Genomic DNA, 26,033 nt, shown 5'->3' on the forward strand with positions numbered 1-26,033 from the left:
CCTTTATTTCTCTCTTCTTCCACTGGGATTCCCCGTTACTTATAGATTGATAAGCTTGGTGGTCGCCTCTGGGTCTCTGAGGATTTGTTCAATTTAACGTTAGCTTTTTTCTTTTCTACTCTTCAGATTGGATAAATTCTATTGATTCATCATTAAGTGCATTGATTCTTTCTTCATTCATCTCAGATCTGTTGTTGAGCCCATCTAGTGAAAATGTCATTTTGATTATTGAAACTCTAGAATTTTCATCTGGTACTTTCTAATAGATTTGATTTCTTTATTGATGTTCCCTATAGACTGAGTCATTGTCAACATAGTCTCTGTTAGTTCTAAAATGTATTATTTGAACATGTTAGTAATAGATGCTTTGAAGTCTTTATCTGCTAAGTCCAACTTACAGGGCCTCTCAGCGTCTGTTTTCATTGACTGCCTTTTCTCCCCCCAAATATGGGTCATACTTGTTCCACCTTTGTGAATGTCTCATAATTTTTTATTGAAAATTGGACATTTTAGATAATATATTCTAATAACTCTGGTTCTAAAAATTTTTTTCTCAGGGTTTTTGTTCTTGCTGGATTTTGTTTACTTCCTCTTTTTCCTATTTTATTTTTTTTTAAATTAACTAGCCCCGACTTAACTGGCAGAACCTATTGTCCCTGTAGTGTGTGCCTACTGTCTCTGCTTAGATTTTTTTTTTTAATTCTCATTTTTTAGTCTTGCTCTCTAGAGATAATCCATGCATCTGGATAGCTTAGGGGTCAGCCAATGATTGGTCACAAATTGTGCTCAAACACTTCAAGTCTATGAGACTTCCACTCTCTGTCATTGGTCTGTGTTTGGTTTGGGGAGTACATTCCAAGTTGGGGGCAGTTTTCAAGCCTGCCCAGCTTCTACTTTCCTACTTTCCACTTCTTAGAGGGGACCCTCTCAGGTCTCCACTTCATTAGCACACAGGCTTCCAGACAGGCAGGGACAAATGAGTGCTTGTCAAGCCTTAATGACTATCTCATTAGTATAGCTCTCATTTCCACAACTGCTTTGGTAGGGTTCCAGATCACGAGAGGGACTAATTTTGTGCAATTCATTCAGCTTTAGAGTGGTTTGGGGGAGAGAGGATTTGCTGATCTCTTTATTCTTCCAGACCGGAAGTTCTACCTCGTTCCTGACGCTGGAATCATGTTCTTTTTAAGAGAGTTGAAAGGCTTACCTTTTACCTGTGACATTGGGCATCATTTCTTGACAGGTGGCCACCTGTTACTGCACCGGGAAAAATGGTCAGCTATCAGGCCAGTATGCTCTTAATGTGAGTCTGGTAAAGGAAGAAAAGGATTAGCATTTCAGTTTTATAAAATGTTAGCTACTTAATTCCAAATCCCTAAATTACCAGCATGGTCTTTTAATTGACAATATTTCCCGAATGCTTTTTAATGTAGAGTTAGAAAGTATATAGAAAAAGGCTCTCATCTTTTAATCTCATGGAGCTGGTCTCCTGGTTAGGAATATTATAAAATGCCTTCAGGAGAGAAACACTTGAACAAGCACAAATCAGTGAACATACATTCAGCTCCATTCCTGCTGTGGGATGGGCCCAGATTAGCTCTCAAGAGAGAATTCCTCCTGGTCCCATTGTTTTCTGAAAAGTCAACTGAATCTTTACAAAATGGCATTTGAAAGGGCCTAATAAGTGAACAAACAGCAGCACCAAGTATATACAAGACAGGGTGAGCTATTTTTTTTTTTTCTCTTTTGTTTCCTCTACTGTGGCTCTGCTAAGCATCTCTGACTGAGTCAAAGTGTACACGTCGGTTTTACGCTATTCTTCTCCCATCTGGACTCCGTTAGTGACTTGAGGGAGGTCTGAAGTTAGCCTTTATGCTCCATTTTCCATCAGCAAAATCTAACCTTGGCATTCCTACTCTATCAAACTTGAACCCTCAACCAAGAATCATATCCCATCTAAGAAATTTTTTTTAAAAATCATGCATACTTTTGCCACTTCAGGGAGACAATAGTTTGGTACCTTTATGATTGCTAGTGGCATTTCTGTTTTTATTCCTGAAAATAAAATGGCAAGGACATTGGAAAAATGACGCCTTCTTTATCAGAGAGATTTTTCTGCTTCATAGTAGGATATGTTTATACGTATGATTAATGATATATTTATAATCAAGATGCCTTGTAAAAAACTGAATGGGGGAGGTGGGATGAGCTCCAACCCTCCCTTAGGCCGACATATTTATAAAACGAAATCCTGCCATAAAGCGAGCATAGATTGATTGGGCTGAGGCAAAGCACTAAGAAAAGCCTTTTAAACGTGGCCACTGAACTATTGTACTAAAGCATAGTTAAGATATTAATCAGTTTTTCTGGGTCTGTATTTATTGCTTTTGAGTAAGAAAAACGGAGGTGACTATTATTCTGTTACGTTGCCCATTACCACACTATTTCCACTACCTGCGCAGTCTGCAAGCTGAATCATTTTAAAAGAATTCGTCACTATGTTAAGACTTTTTTCCTTTGGCAAGTCTTCATTCTATATTTTGCTATTCCTCTCAAGCATTCTCATATTCAGTGGCAGTAAAATCAGCTCAAACTTTATACTATATAGAACAAAGCAGCTAGTTCGATTCATGCTTCTCTCCTACACTCCAAATGCCCTAAACTGCAGCACCTTCAACCTCTCCCCTACCTTCAACCCAAGGAAACAAGAGCTATTTTTCAACCTCTACTGCCCATGCCCTCCACCTTCTTTAAAAAAAATATTTTTTATTGATTTCAGAGAGGAAGGGAGAGGGAGAGAGAGATAGAAACATCAATGATGAGAGAGAATCATGAATCAGCTGCCTCCTGCATGCCCCACACTGGGGATCAAACCTGAAACCCAGGCATGTGCCCTGACCGGGAATGGAACTGTGACCTCTTGGTTCATAGGTCCAAGCTCAATGGCTGAGCCACGCCAGCCGGGCTCCCTCCAACTTCTGATGCTCTTTCTTCTCTGCCAAGAATCTCCAGTCCTCCCAATCAGATAAACGGTGCAGACCCCTTTCCCTCCCAATCAAACTCGGGGAGGGACAGCCAACCAGAGCAGTCACAGGCCTGGAGCCGGAAACTTTGACTGACTACATCAGCCATTGACAATCAGCCAAAGGAAAGGGGCTGTAATTACAGTGGAAGTGATTAGATTGGGAATAACCAATTGCTTCACAGGCAGCCTGGACCGCATACACTGCTACTGAGGCCCCTGAGCTCTGTGGGGGCCAGGTCATAAATCCTAGTCAGCCCTTGAGCACCGTACCTGACACAGGCGAGGCTGTGGACTTAATGAATACTTGGTTGACAAATGGTTGAATAGAGCGGATGGGTGACTAAATAATGAAGCCTGCTTTCATGTGAAATTTTAACAGTTTTCCTGGAATCATGTAGAAAAACACCTCTCTCTCTCTCTTTTTTTTTAATAGGAGTCTGGACGAGAAATTTTTCAAAATCATCTTCTGGTCTTTGTCAATGGACTTTTTTTGTTTTTTAATTTATTGGTTCACGTAACTTTTTTGCTCCAAAATGTGACAATGATTTTCCATTTCAATGAGAGTAAAAGTAAAAATACAGTAGCCTCTAAGACCCACCACGACTTACCTGGTCCTTCCCTTCTTATCTTTCGGACTTCAACTTCTTTTTCCTTAGCACCTACCATCTCATCATATAATGCATAACTTGCTCATGTATCATGTTCTCATCTGTTCCATGTGACCCACCTCTACCCCCACACTAGAATGTAAGTTTCTTCAGGGCAGCACGTTTTACTCACTGCCATTCCTGTAACAATTCCAGTGACATAGGTGCTTAGTAAATAGTTGTCAAGTGAATGATTGTTGCTTCAGTGTTTTGAACCAGTTATGGTATTAGGAGTTGGAAAACAAGTGTACTGCATTTCAGTTATGCCTAAACCTGGTTACACATGAAATTCACATGGAACCTGAAAATGCAGTTGAAATGCTCCACATTGGGGTTCAGAAATATATGTGGGGGCCCCAGAGGATTCTGATGGAGCCCCTACATTGTGGAAAGAACATGACTTTGAAGTCATAGCCATCTAGCTTCAAATCTCTTCTCTATGGTTTATTTACCGACTGGGCGACCTTCGGCCAATTACTTCCTGAAGCTTATTCTTTAGGAACCTGTTCCCTCCTCTGTGAAATGGGGACAGATATTTAGGGGAGGAAGGAAGGAAGGAAGGAAGGAAGGAAGGAAGGAAGGAAGGAAGGAAGGAAGGAGGGAAAGGGGAGGGAAGGAAGGAAAGGAAGGAAGAAAGGAAGGAAGGAAGGAAGGAAGGAAGGAAAAGAAGGAAGGAAGAAAAGGAAGGAAGGAAGGAAAAAAGGAAGGAAGGAAGGAAGGAAGGAAGGAAAAAAGGAAGGGAGGAAGGAAGATAAGGAAGGAAGGAAAGGAAGGAAGGAAGGAAAATAAGGAAGGAAGGAAAGGAAAGAAAGAAGGAAGGAAGGAAGAAAGGAAGGAAGGAAGGAAGGAAGGGAAGGAAGGAAAGGAAGGGAAGGAAAGGAAGGGAGGAAGGAAAGGGAGGAAGGGAGGAAGATAAGGAAGGGAGGAAGGAAGAAAGGAAGGAAGGGGTCAGAGGCCCTCTAAGGGACATTCCGGGAATGACATACACGTAGAGCTGGTAGCACCCAGGTTCCCAGCCCCTTCGTTACATTTCACACAAGCAGAGGTGTAGCCCGCCCACCTTTCAGCTTTCTCGATTTGGCAAAGGCCGGGCGTCCTGGGCTTCATCCAGGCTGGGCCTGCTTCATGTCTGCACTGCAGCAGATAAGGGCTGGCTGAGGCTGGCAGGTTATTTTGTTGTTGTTGTTGACTTTGGCCAGAAGTTCCATGCCATTAGCTCTTTGGAAAGTGTCCGAAGTTTAGCAGCGGGTACGTTTTGAGACAAGTAAGGAAGTGGTATGTTGCTGGGGCATCAGTGAGTGGCTGTGTTGGGAATGACCCTGTGTGCTCTTGACCCTGATTGTGTCACTCCAGAAGACTGCCTCTGAGGGTTCGGGGCCGTGAAAAGAGAATCCATGCACCGGATCCATAAGAAATGGCAGGATTTAGGCATGCTCTTAGGGACGACCGCACAAAACCTGCTTTTCCTGCAATGTTGAAGTTTATTTTCAAAGATTAATTGGGGTGGGACTTTCCAGCATGAAGGAATGCATCCATGAATTCACTTTGATTCTTCTGTGAATAACAAGAACCATTTTCACTGAGTTACTCATCTTCCACGTCCTTTCTGTCCTGCCTCAGTACCTGCCCACCCAGTTGATCAAACACTCAGGCGCTTCTTTGCAGAGGGTTACTTGTTGTTATGGAATGGACCACTGTCTAACATGACTTAGCATCTACTTAGTGATGATCCGCCTGCTGGAAAAGGTGTTGGTGTAGGAGCAGGTACTGCGTCCTGCATTTCAAGGCTTCCCCGAGGCCAGGATTCCCGACTTCAGCCTTGGAGGAAGGCAATGGGCCTTTATTGCTGGAGGGACTGGCTTGCCACTTGTAATCCAGGTCATCAAGGAAAGGAACATGAAGCTATAAAATTACAGAAAATGATACACACACCCCAGGGCCACACCCTTGCCGAGTCAGCCCTCTCTCTCTCTCTCTCTCTCTCTCTGTCTCTCTCTCTCTCTCTCTCTCTCTCTCGTCCCCTAGTTGATGGCCATTAACACCCTTCCTTGGAAAACAAAACAAGTAAAATTAGCAAAAACGAACTGAAACGTTCAGTATTGACTTTTAATCCGAAGTCAACTGGCGGCTTAAAGAAAAAATATTGCTTAATGTGCCCGCCCAAACCAACAATAAATTATATATTGTTTAAAAGGCTGTTGGCAAAGCGACGTGTGCAAGGCCCTGAAATCATAATTGGCACTACTGTTTTGGCCCTGTGACCAGTTTTACATCAGGGACTTATTTTCCAGTTTTTTCCCTCTGGGTTGTGGCAATCATTTGCTCTAGTAGAATCTAAAGTGAATGGCATGCGTAATAAACCTGCTCCCTCCTGGCGCTCACACAGGCATTGTAAAATGCAAAGGAAAACAGTGGGAGGCATTGAAGTGATCCACAGACTGGCCCTTTAAAAACCAAATGGGAGAAAAGAACATCTAGAAGCCCAGGGTCCTTCATGATCCCACCCACATGTATACATCTATTAGCATACAGCTTCAATGCTTGTAGAACAAAAATTAATGAAAGTAAGTTGAGAAAAAGAGAAATCAGCACTCATAGCAGCAAAAGACTTTAATATTTAAAATTTAAAAAAAGATAAAACTATAATAATAAAATACACACTTGATGTTAAGTGCACGAGGGACATTTACTAAAATCAACAGAATGCCGGGCCTTCAGGCAAGCCTCAAGTCGGTTTCAAAAGCTGAAATCATGCCGTATATTCTGACCACCATGGGATTGGAGTGACAGAAAAGAAAAGATAGCCAGAAAAATCTCTAAATGTGTCAAAAATAAGGAACATACTTCCTTCTAACATATGAATCAAGAATAACTACTATGGAAATTAAAAAACAATTTAAATTAAATGGTAATTAAAATATGACAACTTGTGGAGTGTAGCTAAAGCCATGCACAGAGGGAAGCATGTAGCATAAACACATACATTGAAAAGCAGAAAGGCTTAGCCAGTAATTTAATATCTATTTTAAAGAAATAGACAGATTTCAACAAGTAAAACCCAAAGAAGAAGGTAGGAAATAATAAAGGTTAGAGCAGCACTTATTGAGACATGAGAACAAGTGTGCAATCAAAGGATCAATGAGCAGAAAGTTGGGTATTTCAGAAGGAAAATTAGCAAGACTAACAAGACAGAGAGAGAGAGAGAGAGAGAGAGAGAGAGAGAGAGAATGAATTAGCCTTCTGATAAAAGGGGCCATCACTACATTTTGTACAGATATTCAAATTTAATCAAAGAAAATTATAATTATGTGCCAATCTGAAAATTTAAAATACTTTTGAATTATCAATAATTATTAAAATAGAATGTACACATTTCTTGAAAGACACATCTTACCAACAATAACACAAGAATCAAGGGAAAATCAAAATAGTCCTTTTCTTATTAAGGAATTGAATTAGTTATTAAATAACCTCCCCACAAAGAAAATGCCAAGCCCAGATGGTTTCACTTGTGAATTCTCTCAACATTTAAGGAAGCAATAAAACCAATATTATAAAAACTCTCCTAGAGAATAGGAAAAAAGGAACACTTCCCAACTCGTTTTATGATGCAATTAAACTTTGATAGAAAAACCTGATAAGAGCATTGAAAAAAGGAAAATTACAGGCAAATTTATCTTATGAAAATAGATGAGAAATTTTAAACAAAATATTATCAAACTAAATCCAGCAATACATAAAAAGAATAGTACATCATGACCAAATGGGCTTTCAAATTCAAAACTCGATCAATGCATTTATCACAGTAAGGGAAAAGGAAAATCATGTGGATTTCTTTCCTTTTATATCTTCTCTGCAGATGCCAAAAAATTTCAATATCCATTAATGGTAGACACTCTTAGAATCTGGGAATAGGAGGAAACTTCCTTAATTTAATGAAGGGCATCTACAAAATATCTCCATCATATTTAGTTGTCACTATTGAAAGATTTCTCCTTGATATTGGGATTGGAGCAGCACTGTCCCTCCTGTCACCTCTAGTCAATATCATACTAGAGATCCTAATTAGTGCAACAAGGCAAGAAAAAGAAAAGAAAGGCATCAGAATTGGAGAGAAATAAAATCGTAATACTTGGAGACAAAATGATTTCAAACATAAAAAATCCAAGTGATTTACAGCCAAACTTTTAGAATTATTAAGTGAATTTAGGAAGTTTGTCTCATCCCAGATTGATAAAAACAAACTGTATTTCCATACACTAGCCATAAACAAATAGAATATTAAATTTAAAAACTATGTTTACAACACCATCAAAAAAGCAGACATCCCTGAATAAATAAAAGATGCAAATGGCCTCTACATTAAAAACTAAAAACAAAAAACATTCTTGAGATAAACTAGTTTGTGTTCAACAAAAGATGCTATAGAATAAAATGGTAAGTCAGGGAACCAGAGAAAAATATTCCCACCAATTTATCCAACGACAAACTCACAATGTGTTCTTTAAATTTTTTGCAAATAGATAGCAAAAGAAAAAAGACAGTGGGATATGGGTAAAAGATATAAGCAGAGACTTTCCAAAAGAATACACCTGAATGTCTAACAAACATGTGAACAGGTGCTCGGGAAATGCTCCTTAAAGTACAGTCCACACCGCTACCCTCCCGCAAGAGTGCTCAAGTGGGAAGTATAGGAAATACCCAGGGTGAGCAAGAATATGGAGCAACTAGTACTTTCATGCAGGTTCCTGTACTTTGGGTGGGAGTGTAAACTGGTATCTTTGGGAAATAATTTGACATTTTATTGGGTAGCCAAATATTAACATGATCTATGATCCAGTGTTTTCACTCCTACAAGTGTGTGAGGAGAAATGCATGAGAATATTCACATTAGTGGTGTTCATAAGGGTAACACACACACACACACACACACACACACACCTCTAACAACTCAAATGTCTTCCAACAACAGAATGGAGAAATAAGGATATTTTAACAGGAATGAATGACATTCAATAATGTGATTGAATACTAAAAAGCATTCATAATGTTAAGTGATAAACAAAAAAAGGCCTTTTATTATAAGATGGCACCCATCCTTATCCATATCCATATAATGGAACATTCTGCAGCCATTAAAATGGATATGTGTGTATAAACACACACATCACAGAGAGACTGCTTTAGAATGATGTTCCTGTTGTGTTACGTAACAAAACCACTCTCTTGAATAATTTGTGAAGGAATCCACGTTATTTTTTAAAAAGATACACATGTACACATTTGTGTGTGTTTGTGAATTTGTGTAAGAGAAACCAGTGTATGCCAAAGTGGCTATTTCTAGATGTGGGATTCGTTTCCTTTGTACTTACCTGTGGTATCTCAAGATTCTATAGTGAAGATACAGTATAATGTTCTTAAATAAGTGTGCTAATTTTAGGTGTCTAATTCATCATCCCGCTATTCCTCAATGTTGAGTAAGATATCCATTTTCACTGCAGTCTTTATGCCCTGAAGCAACTGCGCAATCGAACATTTTACATTGACTGTGTCGTCTGTGAAAGTCCACCAGCCCCCACAGTGGCTGAGACAATGGTACCAACAACCTCGAAACCCATGTGCCAGGATGACACAGCCCCAGCGAAGACCATAATTAATAGTTCAGCTTTAATTCCTTGCATCTTCTCCAACTTACCTTCCTTTCTATTGTCTTTATTTTATGGAAAATTTAAATAAATAGGATGTTAGCTAGGTCAGGGGAATTCACCAATCCTGACGCTGTTATGTTCTGGAAGTAAAGAAAAGAAAGGTACTAGGTCAGCACCTGAACCTGAAGCTGTCCATTAATTTTGATTAAAAATTTTTTTAATTGATTTCAGAGAGGAAGGGAGAAATAGAAACGTCAACGATGAGAGAGAATCATTGATTGGTTGCCTCCTACAGGCCCACTACTGGGGGGTGCCCTAATGGGGAGTCGAACCATGACCTCCTGACCTCCAGGTTCATAGGTTGGCACTCAAAAACGGAGCCTCACCGGCCAGGCTCATTTCAATTTTAAAATCTGCCTCTCTCAGCTCAGGGAGGGCCAGGTGCGGCTCCCAGATGCTCTTGCCTAAGTCCATAAAGCAAACCTCGGCCCTGACTGTGTCAGAGCCCAGAGATTTATTATAAAGTGATATATTTTCAAAGAGCGGCACGGAGTCTTTTAACACTGAATTTGTCAGAGACCTCGCCGACATCAAACAGATGCTTTCCACTTGGAGCCTTGGCCTCTTAAACTTCAACGTTTCATACGCGGAGTGATTGGAAACTCGGGGACCATGAAGTAATACTTTTCTCTGATTTGGAAAATTTGACTCTTTAACAATGAAACTTTAGATGCATATTAAGAAATACTTTGAGAAGTGGTATAGTGTTTTTCTTTATAGAGAGACTATCATTTGCTCCAGTAAAATCACTCTTTCAAAGATTAAAAAAAAAGAAATCTCTAAAATTGACTTCATGTTAAGAAGAGGTTGGTTTTTTTTTAACCCTCTCTACTCTTTCTCCCTTTCACTCACCTATATTTCTTGTTGATTCCTTCTAAAAATCAAATCAGTACCACATGCCCGAGGCTTTAATAAAGGACTTCTAAGGTGGGTCATTTGATTTGGGGCCTTAAGAAATAAATCATATGCCAGGGGCTGGATTACTGTGCCATGTTCTTGAATAAGCACTGAGGCTGTCGCCAGTGTTTGTAATTCTGCGTGCATTTCCCCCCAGATGCAATGAGCTGGTTGTACTGAGCTTTCCTGGTTCCTGATCGCGTTATAAACCACAGAAAGCATGCAACGTGGAAGAGGCAAGGCCTAGCCTTGGTTTATGACCCTACTCAACTTTTGGTCCAACTAAGTCTAACTACATCTTGAGCAGGATCGTAGGGGAAAGAGCTATTGCTTTTGGATTGAAGGAGCATGCGATGCCCAGCATTCCAAATGCATAGAAGCAGCTGGGCCACCCAATGAGATCTTAACCCTGGACCGTAAATAACGCAGCACAAACCAGAACTTTCCCGAGTGAAGAAACTTATGAATTTCACTTGACAGATGTTTCTTTAAGTATTTTTTTTATATTGCACTTTTAAAAAAATATATTTATTGATTTTTTACAGAGAGGAAGGGAGAGGAATATAGAGTTAGAAACATCGATGAGAGAGAAACATCGATCAGCTGCCTCCTGCACACCCCCTACTGGGAATATGCCCGCAACCAAGGTACATGCCCTTGACCAGAATCGAATCTGGGACCCTTCAGTCCACAGGCGGGCTCACTTTTTTTTTTTTTTTAATATAACAAATAAAGCAAACCTTTTTTAGTTTGGATTCCGTTACTCATTCTTCAGGGGCAAAGACCACTAAAATGAATGAACATATATTGACTATAAGGTACGAAAGAACTGTGACCCGTTACCTCAAGAGTTTGCTTTTGCATAAGAAGGCATTACTAATACTGAAAAGCATGATGTATTGTTGAGAAAAACGAGCCTATTGGGCATAATGCTAGATGCTTCTTTGCTGTGTCTCATTTAATATTCAGTGTTAGGTTAGAGAGAAAGCAAGTTCACAGAAGGTGGTGTATTATGCCCAGGTTCATTCCTCATGGACCCAGGGTTCTGACCTAGGAGTACCTCTCTATAGGTTTCTGGCTTTTTCACTCCCCATTTTCTTTACTTTATGAAAAACTTAAATTAAGGTTAAGTCTACTCATATGTTAGGCATTTGTTTGTCATAAAGGGAGGGAGTTGGCCAAGGGGGTAACAACCCAGCATGCATGGGGAGGTGTCTGGGTGTTCAGGGTAGCAGGAAATAATAGCCTTTTCTTCTCCTCTCGTGCTCAGATCCACTTGAGAAATCAGACCCAGATGGAGATGAAAATGTCAGCTTTATTACTGATAAAGAGAATTGCATAACGTGACTTTAGATGTGTTGATGACAGGGCCTTGCTGGTCCATTTGAGGTCTAGATCCTGGCCGGCCTGCCCACGGGACCCTTCAGAACTAGGGAATAGGATTCCTGCCTCACATTGGTCTGGGCTTGTGTCTTTCGTGCATCCATTGTACTTGGTTGAGAAATATGGACCATGTATGCAATCTACCAATCAGATCACTCCATTTGTCTTCTGGTACAAGTAAGAGATGGGGTGAGCAGCCAGGACTGCTAGGCTGGTACAAGTTTTTTTTTTTAGAGAACTCGGGGGTTAACTGAAAAGCAGTTCTCTCTTAACATCCTCCAGCACTTTCTTTTCTTAACCATTGAACCTGAGATAAACTCGATGTATGATTAGCTGCTCCCCCTAACACATACACACACAGGGGATCCCCTCGAGAGTCCAGCTCCTGTCCTCATGAAACCCTACCCACTCTACACCTCAATCCATAGTGTGCTGTTTAGATTTTGTCATCAGAAAGCACTGAAATGGGTCCAATTTTATACCGATCAAGTTAATGCCAAGCCCAGTTCTATCCTAGGATGCAAATTCTGTTCTTACCCTATTTCCTATTTCAAATTATGTCGAGACACACAGCTCTGTTATCAGAGCAAATGCATAAAACAAAATGACACAACATGGATCCTTCCGTTGCACAGAGTGAGTCAGGATAAGAGATGTCTCACATTTGACTGTAGAGTCCCTTTCATGACCAGATCTGCAGGGAATTACGTAAAAATGTCCTCGCTGTAAGTTTAAATGCAGTAAAACGTCAGATCATAATCATTAAAATCGGAAACCATGCTCCCCAATTCTGATTGTCACTCCAATGCCCGGGCAGAGTTGAGACTCCTCCAGTAACTGCAGGTGAGAATGGATGAAGTTCCTTTAGGGCCCCGGAGGTTGAGCAGTCTAAACACCCTGAGATGCTAGTCTCCCTACCCAGAGTGTTCAAACGCCTCCCAGTTGTCATTGGACTTCCCCCTTGGACCCTATGACTCTGAAACTAAGGTATACTAAAAATGAGCTCTCGCCCTAACCGGTTTGGCTCAGTGGATAGAGCGTCGGCCTGCAGACTCAAGGGTCACAGGTTCGATTCCGGTCAAGGGCATGTACCTTGGTTGCGGGCACATCCCCAGTGGGGAGGTGTGCAGGAGGCAGCTGATCGATGTTTCTAGCTCTCTATCCCTCTCCCTTCCTTCCTGTAAAATATCAATAAAATATATTTAAAAAAATAAAAATGAGCTCTCTCTAAAGACCTAAAGCTAAGTGAATAAAGGAACGAATGGTAAATTCATGACGAGTAGGCCTCTTAAGACCTGCATCATGGTTGCTACCGTGGCCTCTGCCTATGGAATTGTAGGAACCAGGCACACTTTTCCAGGTGGAGAATCCCATTTGGCTCACTTTTCACTGGTCTTGCTGTTGATGCTTTTGGGGTCTCTCTTGTTAAGACCCATTTCTCCACCGTGTGCGCCACAAAGCAGACTCCCTCCTCCACTTTGGAATTTTCAGCCCTTAAATAATGTGTGCTATACCAATGGCAGGAGTGGGGTGATTCTACCCAGGCGGTATCCTCCCCTTTGGCCCATTTCTCACTGATAGAGCGGTTGTTATTTCTGGGGTCTCTCTTGTTAACGCCTATTCCTCCCACCGGACCAACGTCGAACCCAGGCCCACCCTGTTCCCATTGTCCTGCCTGGCTTTCCTTCAGGAACTCCACCTCCCTGTGCATTCCTTTGTATTTCTCGCTGGGCATGTTCTTTCCAGGCGTGGGCCACACTGCAGCCCCGCCCCTCTTGCCACACTGTGTCATCACCAAGGTCACCTAATAGTTAGTGCTCAGTCTTCAAGGGCTGGTTTGCCAGTTCACGTACTGACTCTACCAGTAACTTCTTGGATTTCACACGACATCGTACCATTTGGAGTCGTTGTTGGACAAGGGTTTCGTGGTAGTGGAAAGACTGTGACCCAGTTAAAGGATCTGCCCCTTAATGAAACTTTTGAAAATCTATTGATTCCTGTCTGAGTAGGGAAAAGTGCAACGATCACATGAAAATGAGCAAGCGAGCAGATTCAATTACGGTGATTGGATTAAGTGGCAGTAGGGAAAATGCAGTGATTTAACTGCAGGCCTACATAGAAAGAGTTAAAATATCACGATGTATTCTGGGAGCATACTTGAGGGGCTGCCAAGATTTCCATTATAATCCTTTCATGTCAGGAGTTTACATTCTGTCACATTTAGTTTGGCTATAAATCGGAATATAATACCTAAATCTCACTTTTCAGTTGAGACCTTATCATTTTAAAATGATTATATGTGCTAACACACGAATACACACACACACACACACACACACACACACACACACACACTTGCACACACACTGCAAGTCACAAACACATAGTGAAAGTCACAAACACACTTCTGTAACAAAATCCTCTCTCTCTATCCCAAGATAGTGCTTCTTTGTTAAAAGGGGATCTCCCTAAACCATCTTCACATTTCCAGCCTCCCGTCTACTTCTGCAACCCCATCTCTTCATCTAATTACTCATTTATTAATTCGACAAACGCACTGCGCACTTACTATGTCCCAGGAGCTATGCTGGGAACACAACCAGAGCCAGCAGGCAGCAGAGGCAGCACGCACGTCTCGGCGCTCCTGTTTATTTTATAATTTCCTAACCTGTAAACTGGAAATAATACGTTTCCGGTCACAGTGCCTGCCACATAGTAAACTCGGAGTGAAGGCTAACAGTTATTATCTGACAGGCTCCCAGCACGGTTAAGACAGACAAATCAAAAGATAATGGAAGTGATTTCTCCTGATGTACAAAAGTCCTGGGACAGACCCTCCTCAGTACATACTCCACACACATTTGAACACCTTCTCAAGGTCATTCACTCTGCACGCAAGGTAACATCTGCCATGTTCTTCTTTCTCTTCTAATTAACTTCTGTTTGAATTCACATGGACAGTGACCAAGATGTATTTGTCTAAATAATGGTACTAAGGTTATATGTTCATCTTCATAATCCAGTAGCCTTATTTTATATTAAGCTTATTATATTTTAAATGGCTAATAAAATTGTTAAATAAGATAATATTTACATTGTTGTTAATCTGCGCTGGTATAGGTAAAATAGGGCCCTATTATTTTATGGTCTACTATTTGATTTTCGGTGATAGTCTCAACATGGTAAGACCAGATAGTATGCACAAAGTTTGCAATAGTTCTAGACCTTGCCTCAAAAGCTAAAGAAATGCTCTATAATTGGGGTTATTAGGTACAAATTTGCTCATGGACGCAATTTCCCCTCAACATGGCCTATGAAGTTCAGAAAAACACTCCTCAGGCAAACAATGGTTCTCTCAAGGAAGGATTATTCTGAAGGTGTTCACCACAGAAACATGTACCCTGAGATCTGTAATGTCTTTAGAAATCATCTTGCCCACACCTCTCCTTTTGAACTTGAGGAAACTAAGGCAGAGAGATGTGAGTGATTTGCTAAAAGCCATACAAACAGTTCATGGCAAAGGTCTGGAAGCCAGGCCTACAGATATATTCTCATTCATAGATTTAGTCATTCACTTTTCATTCTTTCATTCAGTAAGTATACACTGGGCAACTTTTATGTTCCAGAGATGGTGCTAGATGCTGGGGCTAGCATACACTGGGGAGGAGGTGGCTAGAATATTCTACAAGGAAATACAACTAAAATGAAAGAGTAAGTACTGAATGCTATGAGAACACCCCGGAGAAACCCAAGTCAGCCTTGATACTCCTAGAAAACTTCCTGAAGCAAGAGATGTCTAATATGAAATCTTGAAAAAGATGGAAACCAGACAAAGGGAAGAGGGAAGTAGATAAAACTAGTGGGAAGTTTACAATCGACCTGGGCACAGCAGTGAGATAACTAATATGATTCTTTATACAAAGTGGAGACATCATTACTGCTCTGAGATAATGCCAGATGTTATCATTATCAATCCTGCCTATGGCATGAAGCTTAGCATCACATGATCCAATAAAATGTGTGGATAAAATATTTGGGAACTATTGGAAATTTCTCCTTACCACTTTTTCCCCCCTCCCACATACAGGGTCTGAAATCATTGTTAAGAGCCATAGTTTGGACAATATGATTCCAAAATTAATGTTATTTGGAAAAAAATCATTTTCTATTGTGCTGGAGAGGAAATATAAGATATTTAAACAATGAAATTTGTAGCTTATATAATGTGTATTTTTATTCATGATTTATTCAGCTCACTCAAAATTTTCTTAACCTCGATGTGTAGTAGGGAGTTTCCTAGTGTGTATATTCATCTGTGCCGACTTTTTTTATTTCGCTTTAGCCATCAATTTCTTCTATTATGGAAATACTCAATTAACAGCCTTACTTTCTATCTAGAATTTTCTATGAACCCAGTTTTAGGAGTGACAACAACAAAAAACCTTAAAAATGCATTCTCTTACATTCAACTGGCCTTTCACTTATTAAAAACTGCACGAAAAATTCAAGTAGATTATTCTACAACAATTCAGTCCATTGTTTTGGTACTTTACACTAGCACAGAAGACTAGGGAAGCTTTGAGGTATTTGAGAAGTCTTGTTTGTGGAATTATATAAATGAATGGATCCTTTTGGTAGAGATACGTAAGGTGATACTTCTTTGTTAGATTGTCTAATCGATAGGTGCTCAATGAAGGTTTCGAATGAATGAATGTCTAAAACCGTAAGTGAATGTATGAAATTAGCATGAGGTCTGATGTGCACAATGAAAACCTTGCAGGTGTTTGTGAGATAAGCCTTCATACAAAATACAGGCATTGTTACTTGCTTCAAGTTAATGGTGATGCTCTAATTACTAAGGTTGCCTGTGCCGTGGGTCTAGTATCCCATTATCCAATGAAATGTGTTGAGCAAAACCGTGGTAACTGTTGAAATCTTTGCCTCACCTTTCTTCTCTTCACAGGAAACCACATCTTCTCACATTGAACACCCCTAGACAGTAAGAGCAGTCCCCTGTCTGAGAGAATCTTGAGCTCTCACGTGGATAGAATCCAGACACACGTGTTAGTGGATGACTTAAATCATCCCACATGGGATCCCCATAGTTCACATTTTCCTTTTTTTTAAATTTTTAATGTCCATGTGTTTGTTTGGCTGGAAGTCAAGTTTCATTACATGCTCCTATTATTCCACTGTAGAGCCATTTTATTTATAGGCCATTCACACAAGGACTAATTTCTTTGATAGAGAGGCTGCTAATGCTTATTTAAGCGCGCTCTAATGAAAACAACGTTGTTGGAACTACAAATAAATGTCGAACCTCCGAGCTATGCCTTTGGTCCTTTCCCTCATCATGGAGCCCCACAGGGTCCACCTATTCCTTTGGCTCCCTGCACACACGTGCGCCGAAGGTGGACAGGAACTTTATTGAACGCTGGCAATTCGTATATAAAACAAGCAGGGCGTACTTAATCTCCACGTTGGCGCGGAGACTTCTCTGGGATGCCAAGACTACGCTTGGATTTAAAACTCACATACATAATGAATATGTCTTAGCAAACTGTGTAGGAAGTAGGCAGTTTTATTTGTGAATGCCCCGTGTGTGCACATACGTAGTACAAATGGCAAGCTCGATTTCTGAGCTACTAGGCACAAACATGTTGGGCCCAGTGACCCGCTCCAAGGCTGGGCGTAAAATAGATGGTCTGAAACATTAAAAGCGCGTTGCTGTCGAGTCACATCCTGGCCTGTTTCCCCACACTGATCCACAGGTAATTAGATTATGTTTTGTAAACAAAGGCTTGGCCTGACAGCCTCTCGTCTCATTCAGCTGGGTCTGGAGGTAATCACAGATGCCTCAGGATTAACGTTAGAATGCCTCTGTGCTCAGCGAAAGGAGTTTTCTGTTTCAAGAATGTCACCTTTATGTTGCAGATGTTTACATTCCTGCTTACAGATGTAGTTGTGAGCAAATATATCAGTTAGTGTGTGATTTAATGGTGTGGTTCTTTCTTCCACTTTTGCAAAGTGTCTTGTCAGTCATGAGAAACCATATGCTCAGCCCTGCCGGTGTGGTTCAGTGGTTAAGTGTGGACCTGTGAACCAGGGGGGCAGGGTTTGATTCCCGGTCAGGGCACATGCCCGGTTGCGGGTTCAATCCCCAGTGTGGGGCGTGCAGGAAGCAGTTTCTTTCTCTCTGGCCCTCTCCCTTCTTCTCTGAAATCAGTAAAATTATATTTTAAAAAAAGAACCATATGATCAAAGTCAAGCCCCAACAATATTTTAATTGAATTAATATTTTCTTTTTCTCCGGACATCTTGGTCGAAGTGGATTATGATGTACACAAATAAGAGATCTTGTATTTCACTGTGTAAGAACTACATAGAAAGCCAGTGTGAAAAATGAATACTTTATGACAATCATTTTGGGTTGCTTCACCTTTTGGCTATTGTGAATAATGCTGCTGCGTACAGGGGGGTACAAATATCTCTTTGAGACCCTGCTTTCATTTTTCTTTCTTTCTTTTTTTTTTTGGATATACACCCAGAAGGGGAATGGCTTGCTCATAAAGTAACTCCATTTCTACTTTCCTGAGGAAGTGTCATACTGTTCCAGAGCAGCTGCACCATTGACGCTCACACCAACAGCGCACAAAGGTTCCAGGTTCTCCACATCCTCGCCAACACTTGCTGTCTTTTTTTGATCGTAGCCATCCCGATGGTTGTGAGGTCCCATTGCTCACTGTGGTTTTGATTTGCATTTCCCTAATGACCGGTGACGCTGAGCATCTTTTCACATGCTTCCTGGCCATTTACTAGTATACATCTTCTTTGGAGAAATGTCTACTCAAGTCCTTTGTCCACTTTTTAATCTTTTTGTTGTTGTTGTTGGGTTGTAGTTCTTTATATAGTCTGGGTGTTAACGCACCCACCAGATATATGATTTGCAAATATTTTCTCCCATTGTGTAGGCTGCCTTTCACTATGTGGATTATGCCCTTTGATGTACAGAAGTTTTTGCTTTTGATATAGTCCAATTTATATTTACTTTTGTTGCCTATGTTTTTGGTGTCGTATCCAAGAAATCACTGCCAAATCAAAAGTTAGTAAGCTTTCTCCTATGTTCTCCTCTTAAGAATTTTATAGCTTAGCTCTTATGTTTAGGTATTTGATCCATTTGAGTTAGTTTTTGTATATGACGTAATGTAAGAGTCCAACTTTATGTTACACTGCTTTTAAAAAATGTGTGTGTGAGTGTGCGCACATGCGTGTTTAAATAAACTGGTGGGGCTTTCTGGGATTGGGCATTCCTGTTGATTTACAGAAGAGCTGAGTCATCTAGAGGAGAGAACACCACTTTATCCAAATCTGTGTAATAAATATCTGCCTAAAACCCGCAGGCTTTGGGTGACAGAGGTGATACCTGTTTATTTACAAGGAAAAGTATTTGTTTCTGAAACAAACACCTTATGACAGCTAAGACGTTAAAATTTAGAATTTCAAGAGTAATTTGTTTCCTGAAACCAGACGGCAATTTTTATGGAAGAAAAATACCTACAGTAGAAACATGTAATTTGAAATACACATATATGGACAGATTCTATAGTGAAAATTCTGTACTAAGTCTTCTCTATCTGTGTGTTATGGGGAACAAAGGGAGAAAGATCTGTCTTTCTCAAAGCACTTAGTATTTAGCGAAAATAAGACAGCTAGTACCTGCCACATAGAAATATTTATATATACACACTGGTAGTTATTTGGCATAACTTTTACCCTTATGAGAACATACATGTAGCTGCCAATAGAGATTGATGTTCGCCATGTAAGGGAGGCATGTCAAACTTGTCAAGAAATGCCAGAGAGGCTGCAAAGAAGTTGGTGCAGACAAAACATCAGTCTGATTATACTTCTCCAGAGTGTTTTCCCATCTCGTTAAAAAAATGAAGATCCTGGTGTGTTTTTTTATTATTATTTTATTGCTTAAAGTATTACAAATAGTACATATGTCTCCTTTTTCCCCCATTGACCTTCCCCCGGTGTTCCCTACCTCCCAGTATCTTGCGTCTATTGGTTATGCTTATTCGAATGCATACAAGTCCTTTGGTTGATATCTTACCTCCTCTCCCTCCCCCCGCATGCTCAACCCTCCCCAGCCTTCCTGCTGTATTTTGACAGTCTGTTCGATGCTGCTCTGCCTCTGTATCTATTTTTGTTCATCAGTTTATAATGTTCTTTATTATCCATAAATGAGTGAGATCATGTGATACTTTTCTTTCATTGACTGGCTTATTTCACTTCGCATAATGGTAACTATATTTTTATTGATTTCAGACAGGAAGGGAGAGGGAGAGAGAGAGATACTGTAGAAACATCAATGAGGAGAGAGAATCATTGATCTGCTACCTCCTGCATGCCCCCTACTGGGGACTGAGCCTGCAACTTGGGCATGTGTCCCAACCAGGAATCAAACCGTGACCTCTTGTGTCATAGGTCAATGCTCAACCACTGAACAACACAGGCCTGGCAAAAAATGAAGATATTTTTATTTTCATGTTTTCTAGTTTGGGTGGTATTATTTTTAAAAAATAGAAAGTAAAGGTATAATAATGAACATTTTCTATCATTTACTAGTGACATTTGTCCTTCAAAAATTACACGTCTATATGCACACATATTTGCAATTTTGTCATACATGTAACATATATTCCATACTATGTGTGTTTATTAATATGCATGCTTGTATGCATGTATGTATATATTTTTATATCAAGCTAATCTCTTCCTGAGAGAAAATACAAATATTTTCAGGGCAGAGAGAGACTAAATGGAGATAGATAGCATGGGTTTTGACGTCTTCATATTCATGCATTGTTTAGAGCTTAGGACAGTTCTCGCCGCTGCTTATAATTGCAGTGTTTGATGTTTGCAATGTTCTCCTGTAACATGTTTCAAACGACCCTGCCTACATTCTCGTCATCTGGATCTCATCCCTAGGCATGCAAGATATTCACCCATGTGGCCCTCCATCTGTACAAAATTGTTAGGGGATCTTATGGATGATTTACTTAAAATTCCAAGCATTTCAATATTCTGGCAGGAGAGAGACTAATTTAAAAGTAGAATCCTATTTCTTTAGAGATGCTCCATACAAGTTCATTGTTACCATTTGTGGTTTCATTAGCTGTTTTCAAGGATTACTCTAACCAAATTTTGACAAGTGGTTTTTTGAAAGGGCCTCTAAAAATGACTTCTGCATCTGAACCATGTCCACTTGGGTGGGTGGCCGAGTGGGATTCTGCGAATCCAGCATAATGACTGAATTGGGACTTGCCCTGGCGTGGTTCTCCTACAGAATTCAGCTCTTCATCTAGAAGTGCCCTTATGGAAACAACCTCCCACCAGCACCCTAGAAGGCTTCTTTGTACCAATCCCTGGGGATTTAAACTAAACAAATATAGATCCTAGCTGAGCAATTAGATAACTCTTCAGTTATTAAGAACCAACTGAGGTAATAGAATTAGGTTAAAGGAGACATAGATGGAGGCAGATTATTACATTTGGGGATTGGAAGTTGTCTGCTAAATTTTGATTACAATTACACCTAAGATTTTTATGTGAGATTATCTTTGTATGTCTTTTCCCTGTATTTTGCTTTTAGATGCTATTGAAATAGATGGTCAGGACAATACAATCCTAGCTAAACTAATTTTCTTTTGACTAATGGATTGACATTGTTAAACCAATCAAATAGCAGCAAGAAATGACCTGGCAGTTATTAAGTGGTTGAATAGTAGAACTAACTCAGGTCTTTTGTTCTTGTTTTCAAAACGGCCTCCTACACAATGGTTCATGACAGTCCATAAGAGCAAACTTGGAAAAATTAGGAGAAACACAGATTAAAATATTAACCAAAAGGAAAAATGGTCTGCTATAGGCTATTTGTGCCGCCCTCATCAAATTCATATGTGACAATCCTAATGCCCCCTGGGATGAGAGGAGGGGATGAGGGCCTTTGGTAATTAGGTCATGAATAGGTGATTAGGTCATGAGGGAGGAGCCCTGGTGAATGGGATTAGTGTCTTCATAGAAGAGGCCCTTGAGCAATCCCTCTCCCCTGTCGCCATGAGAGGACACAGCCAGAAGTTGTCAGTCTGCATCCTAGACAAGGATTTCTGCCAGAACCCGATCATGCTGGCACCTTGATCTTAAACTTCCAGACTCCAGGAATGTGAGAAATAAATTTCCGTTGTTTATTATCCACCCAATCTATAGTATTTTGTTACAGCAGCTTAAAGGACCTAAGACAGAGTCTATGTTTTCTATTTCATGTTGTTCCAAAGCATCCAAACTGATAAAATGTCCTTTAAAAATAGACATTAAGGAATGTGTTATTATTTAAACATATACTATTCTCCTTTAAGAAAACCATATTGTGGAGAAAGAGTGATACAATAACATTCCCCCTTTGCTTCTATAAGGTGTCAAAATCCAAGGATTATTTTTTAATGTCATCCTTCAACCAATTATTTTCATTGCCAAGTCCTATACAATCTAAAAACATTCCTGTGGCACTTTTCCAAAACCATTTGTACAGCAAAAGTTTCCATTTAAAGTCTATGTTTTCCTTCTCAGATGGGACACAGTAAATTTAAGGAAGAGTGGGCTGTTGAATGTGCAAGACGAGAAAATTCTCAAACACCGCAACTGAGCCAAATGAACAAAAAGATGCAACAACAACAAAAAAAATAGCATTGCAAATGTTAGTACTTAAAAGTCGGAAGGAACCCAAGTTCATTTCACAAACTAAGAAATATTAGCCAGGAAAAATATAATTTAGGTCAGAGTCCAAACACACCAGCAATCAACACCCAACTCCTGTTTTTGAAAGAGGAAGACAGAGTGCCAGGAAGTAAGTGGAGGTCATTCTGAAAAGATCTCATCCCTTCTGATCAGATTTAGACCTCCTCCAAGGGGGCAGGGACGTGCCACACTAGATTGTAAGCTCCCTCAGGGGAGGGGTTTCCATCTGTGAGAGCTCATTGAATTAATAAATACATATTCTGTAATCTTGGTGGAATCGGGCCCCACCACAGGGATTTGAAGAGTTTAGAAAGAACAAATGTGGTTTTCTCCATATATCACTGCCCCAGCGGAAAGATAGAAGAGTTGGCCCAAGATTCAAACTAAAATACATAGAGCCTGACCGGTGTGGCTCAGTGGTTGAATAATAGAATCCTTTTTTTATTTCGCCTTATCCTTCATAGCCTGGTTGACTATGAACCCAGAGATCATGGTTCAATTCCTAGTCAGGGCACATGCCTGGGTTGAGGGCTCGATCCCCAGTAGGGTGAGTGCAGGAGGCAGCCGATCAATGATTCTCTCTCATCATTGATGTTTCTCTCGCTCTCCCCCTCTCCTTTCCTCCATGAAATCAATAAAAATATATCTAAAAAATATATAAACATATTGGTCACACAGGCAGAGAACTTTGGCTAAGTATGACTTCATCCTCAGGAAGATGGTGCCAGGTAACACAGTTCTGGAAAATAGGATGAAAGGAGAAGACAGCTGGGAGATTTCTGGGAAAGAGTATGTTACTTGAAAAAGAAGCGAGGAGACCTTTCTCGGGTCACAGCTTCTCTTTCTTCTTGCACTGGATTCTGGGGGGTAAGAATGCACTAGTTGGCCCTCTGGTAGCCATTTGGCAACCATAGGGTGACAACTGTCAGGAAAAAGGCCAATATGCAGAATTGGGAATGGCAGAATGGATAGAAAAGGCTGGATCTTGAATGACAGCGTTGGACAGCTACACCAAACCTAAGAACACTTCTCCAACTGCACTATGTGAGATTAGTAACTGTTTAGGTCATAGTCGACCAGAATTTCTACAGCCATAATCACTCTGTTCTGATCATTTTAATTTTTAATGTTTCAGAAGAGTCAGAAGGTATTTTATTATCATACAATATCTTTCATGCAAGGTAAGACATTTATGAATTCAGTTGACCAGGTAAGGAAAAAGTAAAAGGCTAAAGTAAGGCTATGCCAACGATAGTAGGGACTTATAAAGGGGATATATAAGAGCCACTTCAGAGTTGGACTCAAAGGTAGATATCCAGCAAGGAAGACTGGGTCTGGTGTTCAGAAGCAAGATTAGTTTCAGTTGCAAATATGTGAGCCAGACACATAGAAGGGAGTGTTTGATGCTCTCATGGTGTAAAGACCCCCACCATGGCCAATTTCAAGGCACCAGCTTGTAAAATTCCTGAAAATTTTACAGTTGGGAGCCAGCAATAGCTGGCTCTAAAACCACTCAGAAGTAGAATAATCACTAATATTGAAATTGGATGTACATGCATGCACTCATTACATATATGAATATATGTATTGTATATGTATGTATATAGTATATATAGAAAATATACATATACATGCACACAAATACAGTTTTAAATGTGTGTATGTATGTAGATACATTTATCCCCAGTTCTTTCCACTGAGGGCCCGGTAACAGTAACACCCTGATAGAATGAGTGTACTTACTGTCCAGATCTTGATTTCTAAATTTCATGTTCCATGAAATTAGAACCAGCAGGCCTTGGAGAAATGATTGATTTGGTGGCTAGGGCAAGAAAAGTACAAGATGAGCCTGATACATCTCTCTGAGCTGTAAAATAACGCAATGTTCAGAGGAACATGTGAGGAAGGAAAGGAACATGTGAGAAGGAGACTGGAGCCAACTCAGACTCCACTGGCCAATTCTGAGGGACAACCTCAGTATCCAAAACAGAAAGACAAAAAAAGACAATGACATGTTGCAACCCATTGGATAGGAAGTTGATTCTGATATGAGTAAATCAGTAAGTTAACATTTTGATGAGGCATTAGATACTGCCATAGTCTTCAAATAGGTTTTCAATCCTTTGCTCTCTCTTCTGACCTCCCTATGCTGCTAAAGTTGGTAAGCTTGATGTTGTCCCAGAAGCCGCTTAAACTATCAGCATGTCTATTGGATTCTATTTTCTTTCTACGTCTCCCGGCCTTGGTAAAGTGGCCTTATGTAGTAGGTGTCCTGTGGGGGCCAGTGGCAGTGTCTCACTGGTCACCTAAGCCGGGTTCTCAAGGAGTGTCCCTTGTGTGTGTGGAGGGGTGCCCTCCTGTTGTAATTGAGTCTCATTGCTGTTGGCACTTCACTGGGAGGGACTGCCCCTCATGCTGATTGGTTGTGAGGGATTGACCCTCAGGCTGATTGGCTGTGAGGCATTGATCTTCAGGCTGATTGGCTGTGAGGGACTGACCCTCAGGCTGATTGGCTGTGAGGACTGGCCTTGACCACAGTGGAGGAGCTGCTGTGCAGGGCCTGACCCTATGGAGCATAGGATTTGCTTCTGGGGGCGCTGCTGCCTGCTGAGTCTGCCCTTTGAGTGTGTCACCAGGGGAGGTGGCTAGCTGGTGCTCTGGCCTGGTCTGAAGCGGCCACTGGGTGTGTTGGTTCTGAGGCCTCTTGAGAGGTGCAGGCCTAGGTCACCTGCCACCTGTGCCCTGCCTGGGCCACCTGGTATGAGCTACAAAGTGATCTGCAGATGGTTAGCACCTGTGCTGGGCTTGAAGGTGCCTGGGAGAGGCTAAGCTTCGAACTGAGCCCGGCTGCCACCAGTGCTGGACTTGGGGCTGCTTAGCAAGGGGTCCGGGGCACACCAAGGTCAGGTGCTGCTTGTTTAGTTTGTGGACTCTTGAGAGATTTTAGGAAAGTCCACAGCATGAGCCAAGACAGGTCATTTGTATAGAAAAGCCATTGGGTACAGCCTGGATGGGCCCACAAGTTGGGTGGGGTGGTCTCAGGGAATCACCAGGGTGAGGCCAACAGCATTAGCCAGGTGGATGGAGACTGGGATGTGGCTCACACCTGTGCCTGCAGGGGGCGGGCTCAGCAAGAGTAATGGCTTCTGCCAGCAGTGCTGTCTGGGAAAAAGCTGCTCCCCGCGCCCCCTCCCCCTCCCCTTCCCCAGCCCTTGCTGGACAATGTAGTTCCTTTTCTCCCTGTATGTTTTTGGTGCATTTCGAGGTTCTGCCCAGCGCTGAAGCTCAGAGTGAGTAAGGCCTTTACCAGGTAAGTCCATGCGAGGCCTTCACCAGGAATGCCTGGGTCTCCAGCAGCCTGTCTCACTCAGCCACAGTCCCTGTTGGTTTCCAGACAGAAATTATGGGGATTTCTTTTCTTGGCCCTGTGCTTCTGGGCTGGGCGGGGGTTGGGGGGCACCCATGTTGTTGCAAATGGCTCCTCAGGGGGGACCTCCACTGCTAAGATATCCCTCCCAATTTTTAATGCCACATGTTGGCCTGGACCTGCCTATTCCGTGTCTCTGCTCCTGC

The 26,033-nt window shown here is 41.1% G+C and overlaps 1 protein-coding gene across 1 annotated transcript in view; it reads right to left on the reverse strand.

The window, feature by feature from the left end:
- LYPLAL1 (lysophospholipase like 1) overlaps nt 1-26,033 on the reverse strand; it is a 66,535-nt gene that overhangs the window by 1,320 nt on the left and 39,182 nt on the right. The window contains exon 6 of the transcript XR_008555363.1: nt 1,208-1,309. The gene's annotated coding sequence lies outside the window, so the exon portion shown is untranslated. The remainder of the gene's footprint in view (nt 1-1,207; nt 1,310-26,033) is intronic.

The sequence above is a fragment of the Eptesicus fuscus genome, chromosome 24, assembly GCF_027574615.1.
Source record: "Eptesicus fuscus isolate TK198812 chromosome 24, DD_ASM_mEF_20220401, whole genome shotgun sequence".
Classification (NCBI taxonomy): Eukaryota; Metazoa; Chordata; class Mammalia; order Chiroptera; family Vespertilionidae; genus Eptesicus; species Eptesicus fuscus.